The following is a 6,000-nucleotide window of genomic DNA, read 5'->3' as shown; positions in this document are numbered from 1 at the left end:
TCCAGCTTTATATAATTGGCATACACCATTTTGTAAGTTTAAGGTGTACAATATAATGATTTGATATACTTACATGTTGCAAAATGATTGCCACAATAAGGTTAGTTAGCATCTCTATCAGCTCACATAATTGTGTGTGTGTGTGTGTGTGTGTGTGTGTGTGTGGTGAAAACATTCAAGATCTACTTTCTTGATCTACTATAAAGCATATAATACAGCAATGTTAGCTATACATTAGATCTCCAAGATTTACTTATTTTATAACTGAAGGTTTATACCATTTGATCAACATTTCCCTATTTCCTCCATATCCTAGCACTTGGCAACCATTCTACTCCCTATTTCATAGTTTGGCTTTTTTAGTTTAACATATAAGTTTATACATAATGTTTGTCTTTCTTTGTCTAACTTCTCTCACTTACCATAATTGTATATAAATACATATATGTATATACATTATATCACATTTCCTTTATTAATTTATCTGTCAATGTGCTCATTTCTTCACATTAACATTCATGAGCAGATAAACAGTATTAATAAATAAATAAAAAGAAAAATGAGTATTTTTTTATTCAGACTGAAAAGGTCCCTGTTGCTTGATTTTAGTAGTAGAAAAATCTATGTTCAGTATGTTCCAAGGGAAAATAGTTTGAGAGCCAGTGCTCTAGACTGTAAGTCACAAAAATTAGAATTTGTTTTATACAACACTGCCACTGAAATATACACTTTAAATTTTTATCCAGTGCCCTTCAAAAAGACGTGATGTCCAAAAGGAGTTTATAATGTATTTTAGATGAAATCCAGGCTGATAATACCTTTAATCTTTTATGAATTGTTTGTATAGTTCTAAAATTTAATTGCTGCTTCCAAATCAGTCCTTTGAATATACACAAGCAGGTTTTGATTCTATATAGACAAATCCATGTGTTTAGCTAATATTTCTGATTTTTTTGTTGATGCCTAAGAAACAGAATGACTCCTTCTAGCCAGGGGTCTAAAAATTCAAAAGAAATACTGAATACAGAGCCACTGAAGCAAATTATAGTTTGCTTAAAAATCCTGAAGTTATTCCTGGTACAATTTGAGCATAAAAGAAATAAAACTTCAATCGTAAGGTAAAAACCAGCTTCTTCCAAGTGCATGTTTCTTACATTCTCTGAATTAGATGTTTTCTTAAAACAGAGATTCAGATCAAGTTGTAACCTTCAGAAGTCTTGGAGATTTAATGGGTTCAACAATTCCACTGCTCCAATTCACTTCTTTTAGCTACTTCATACCAGTTTCCTATATTAGCTTCATTCATTAATTATTCAGTTCAGACTTTAAAGGACAAAATGTAATCGCAGTCAGTCACTTCACAACTATAGGCTTTACAAAGTAGACAAATGATGTATCCCTACAAGCATATTTATTCATAACACCCATAACCATAGAATAGCTTCAAAAATATGCCCTTGGCCTTTTTTTTCTAAATTGGCACATACTTGATTGGATGCTTTTAAGGATTTTGAATATTAATAGGAATGAACACATCTCTTGTCTTTCATCCTAACCACATCTCTACATGACATTTTCAGAGATTTTGATTTGGAAGATCTAAAGTGGGTAAACTCTGATGCAAGGTCCAAAGACTATATTTTGACTATATTCACCTGAATTGTGCCTTTATTCCTAGGTCTCTGATTTCTTATGGAAATAATTCTTATCTGGTTAGCTTTTTAAGATAACGTACTAACAAGAGAGAATTGCTTTTCTTCTCACATTTCCTTGGATTTGAACCCTAGTTGCCCTTGGTAATTGGGATCCCAGGACATAGTATTCCTGAGAATTGAATTTTATGTTTGCACACTTTTGCTAACATTACCTATGATCTCCCTGGGCTACTACTGACCAAACCATATAGGCAAAAGCTCTTTTTGATGCCCTATGAATTCTAGGTCATGTTTTCCATCATGACCATTGCACTGAGATTGATATGGATCCTAGCAGATCTTGTAGATCGCCTTATGTAACTGACTCTACTGACTAGCAAATTCCATTTTCCTCAGGTGTATAAAGGAGTCACTAGCTATATATTCCTTAGAGATGTGTTGTGACAACTAGAAGAGGTATATACAAGGAGCTTAGCACAGTATCTTAAAACAGGATAAATATTTAACTATAGTTAGTCTGAAGGGGGAAAAAAAAGCCAAATACAAGGCAACTCCTGAAGTTCACTGAGACAAATTTGCAGTGAAAGCTCATTTTCCCTTTTCTCTTCTCTCCTTGGGTTGATTCTTCTTATGTAATATAAAAGTGAGCAAATGAAGTTATGCAATATTCCTGATTCTCACCCCCATCAGCATCTAATGCTCTTTAATTTGTAAGACCAATAATGTATGTTAATTGTCTACACTGAATGACTTCTGAGAGGCACATAAACTAGTTTGAATCTATAGAGTGAAAGCAAAGCTACCTTCAAACTCAGTATAGTCATTGTGAGTAGAATGCCATTAGGAATGATGCAGTAGACTGGCCTCACTCCAACAGTTTATGAAGGATCCCTTTGATATTATCTTGATTTTGCTCACAGGACTTAGTCCAGCACATTATGTATGCCTGCATGGCTCGGGTCAGCCTCCAGTAGTGCAAGTTACAAGGTAGGCTAGAGAAGTGTTTACTTGGCCAGGCAGAAGTCCAGTTTCTGCAACACAACATCAGCTTGCTGGGCATCCAGTTAGATCTCACAAGATCCTTATCCTCCTCTCACTTAAAGTCTAATGTGCTCCAGCAAGTTCTGGATTTCATTGACTAATGCAAACAGTTCCTGTCCTGCTTATTCACCATGACAGCATTCCTCAGCATAAGACGAATTATGTCTGTTCTTAGTAGTCTCAAGCCTACTGCCTTTGAAGAACAAAAGAAACTATGCCTCTGCCTCATTCCTACACCCTGAACTCAAAGCTTCTTATTGGTAAAAGTGTATAGTGCTAACATTGTAGCATGAGCAATCGACCCTGAACACAAGTCACTCACTTTCAATCTCTTTATGCATTGTAACTTTTTCCATCACTTCATCTTTGTAGAACAATGAGCTGGAAAAAAATATTCTTGGAAACTGAGATGATATGAGAAGCCTGGTATGGACCATTCTATGTTTAAAATCACCAAACAGTTTTATTTAGTGTGTGTTGAATATGCTGCTCACTCTAACTTGCCTGATTTCACTGTAAGATCTTGTGTATCTCAAGCTTTCAGAATCAACAGTTTCATGTCCTTTTATAAACTTGGCCATCTAGGACAAAGTTTGTAGCATGGACGAGGCAGAAGATTGAGAAAAGATTCCAGAGGCTTTCTGAATCAGGTTTATATTTCTAAGATCCTATAAGATCAGGCATCATGTTCATTATATAATCAATCCAAAGGTAGTGTTTGAAGGACAGGAGTATTCATTCACACAGTCATTTGACAGATAAATATATCAGAATCAGGAACATGTATATTAATCAAATATAATTTATAAATGTAAATGTATAATTGTGGTAAGGTCTTCAAATAAAAGGTATATGCAGCTATAAGAATTCAGCACTTCTTTAATCTCTATCAAATATCTAGTGACAATAGACTACCATAATCAGATTTTATCATCAAAATTCCTCTTTTTAGTTAGCCCTACATATATACTTCCAGGATACCTCTCACTGAATATTTGGGTAGGTTTTTAAAATTCCTAAATTTTATTTATTTTTGAGAGACAGAGAGAGCATGAGCAGGGGAAGGGCTGAGAGAGAGGGAGACAGAGAATCGGAAGCCAGCTCCAGGCTCTGAGCTGTCAGCACAGAGCCCCATGTGGGATTTAAACTCATAGACAGTGAGATCATGACCCGAACCGAAGTCAGACTCTTAACTGACTGAACCACCCGGTGCCCCTAGGTTTTAATGAATTCACTAAATCGTTTATTTCCCATCACACTAAACATTATCTTGGGTTACAATAGCTTCCTGAATATTTATAAGAACATCTTATATTTCCATGAAGGTGGTTATCCCTTGGCATACTAGGGTTGGGCAAATATTCTGATTGAATGGGAAGAGTCCCAGTTTACAGGCCCATTTAGGGAAAATAAACAAACAAGAAAACAAGAACAACTGATTTCTACCACAGCAAGTAGATGAACCAAGTATCTTCTGCACAAATACCCATCAGTATCACATTTCTTGACAATAGAATAACTATTTTTACTTCACTCTTTGGCCCAGTTTGTCTAAACTGGTATCATTCTTCTCTTCAAGAAAAAAATACTCTCTTCCTAATACTTTCTCACTCCCACCCCTCCTACCTCATCTTTCACTGTACTATTAGGCAGGGAGACCTAGTTCATGGGTTGATTGATAAAGTTATCCTTCCAGCATTTTTTTTTCATTAATTCACCCAACATTATTGAGGGCTCACCATATGTCTGCTATTGTTCCAGGGACTAAGATTTCAGAGGTCATACTCAGAACTTAACTCTCTTATTTCATCATCCAGAAGGTGACACTAATCTTTCAAAAATTATATTAAGCAATGTGACAGGGGCAATAATAAAAACATACAGAGATGATATAACAGATATAAGTGGGAGTAGATGTCAAGATTTCCTGGAGAAGGAATATAAACATTCCAGGTCTCCAAAGGGTAGGTTTAGGGAGGGATTTTCTGGGCAAAGGCAACAGCACTACATGAAAAGACTGAGACCTGAAATAGTACAGTAATCTATAGATACAGAATATAAAGTATAAGGTTCAAGTGGCATCAGAAAAAAATGGAGAGGATGAGACAAGGGCCAGATTGTGGAGAGTTCTGTTTGCCATGAAGCTAACCCAGAAGTGACTTTGTAAGCAAAAGGGAGTCATTAAAGAGGTTTAACCGGGAGAGTCACACATTTTCAAAGGATAATTTTGGTGGCGAGTGGAGTATTAATTGAAAATGTGGGAGGCTACAGGAGGTGGTTGAATTAGGCTACTATGTAGAAATCCAGTCAGGAAGTGGCAAGAGACTTAACCAAGGCAGTGGCCAAAGGAATGGGGAGGAGAGGATGGATGCATTGAGAGACAAAGACAGAATTAAGACAACTTGGTGACTGAGTGTGGGGGATGAAGATGGAGGAAGAGTTTGGGGTGAACTGAATGTTAGGTCGAAAACACAAGGGTAGTTCTGAAAGAATTCTGACAGTCAGGAACAACGATAATCATCCATCTAATAACAATAATTTTTTCTTCTCAACCTAGAAATCTCTTCTGCTTCCTCTAACCCTTGACTTTTCATGTTTTGTCCTGTGCTAACTAACTATAAAATTGCCTTTCCTGCCATACTCTACCCCAGCTGGCACCCCCATATCTCAGAGCAGCAGATTTTTCTAAAGCAGGGTATCCTCTGTATATACGCATATACAACATATGCATTTTACAAATGAGGACATGGTAGCCCAGAGAGAGATGGGACTCTACCCCTGCTAGTCTATCCACTTCAGAAAGGAGTCTAACTTGATTCATGCCTTATCTTGAGCATACCACAGACACCTTGGTCTCAAATGCTGCCCCATTTGTCCACCTCTTCTTTTTTTACTCTGCTATCTTCTCACACCTCCCTCATATTCCAGCTAGCCAGTATGACACTGGTGCTTTTCAGCAACCCACTGAACTTCTGAGTACTAACTGACAAAACTTATTAAAACCTGAGGTAAGAAGTCTTGACCCACCTTAGACTCTGCTCTAAAACATGCTTTTCCAAAAACAATCTAAGTAGAAATTCACAAAAGTTAAAATTAAATGAGATTTCCATTCTGTGGTGACTCTAGGCTGATAACTTATTTTTCAGCACAGTTATAAGCAAGGAGTCCAAAAATGTGGGCCTTTTCCATAATTTGTTTAGTCCATTGCCTTGAACCCAAACAGGTTACCCCTGGGCAAATTCACCTCCTCCCTGACCCCAGTTCCTCTGCTCTGGTTGGTAGCTAGAATATGATTAGAGAACTT

This window comes from Suricata suricatta, chromosome 2, assembly GCF_006229205.1.
Source record: "Suricata suricatta isolate VVHF042 chromosome 2, meerkat_22Aug2017_6uvM2_HiC, whole genome shotgun sequence".
NCBI lineage: Eukaryota > Metazoa > Chordata > Mammalia > Carnivora > Herpestidae > Suricata > Suricata suricatta.
Note: the sequence above shows the minus strand (reverse complement) of the source record.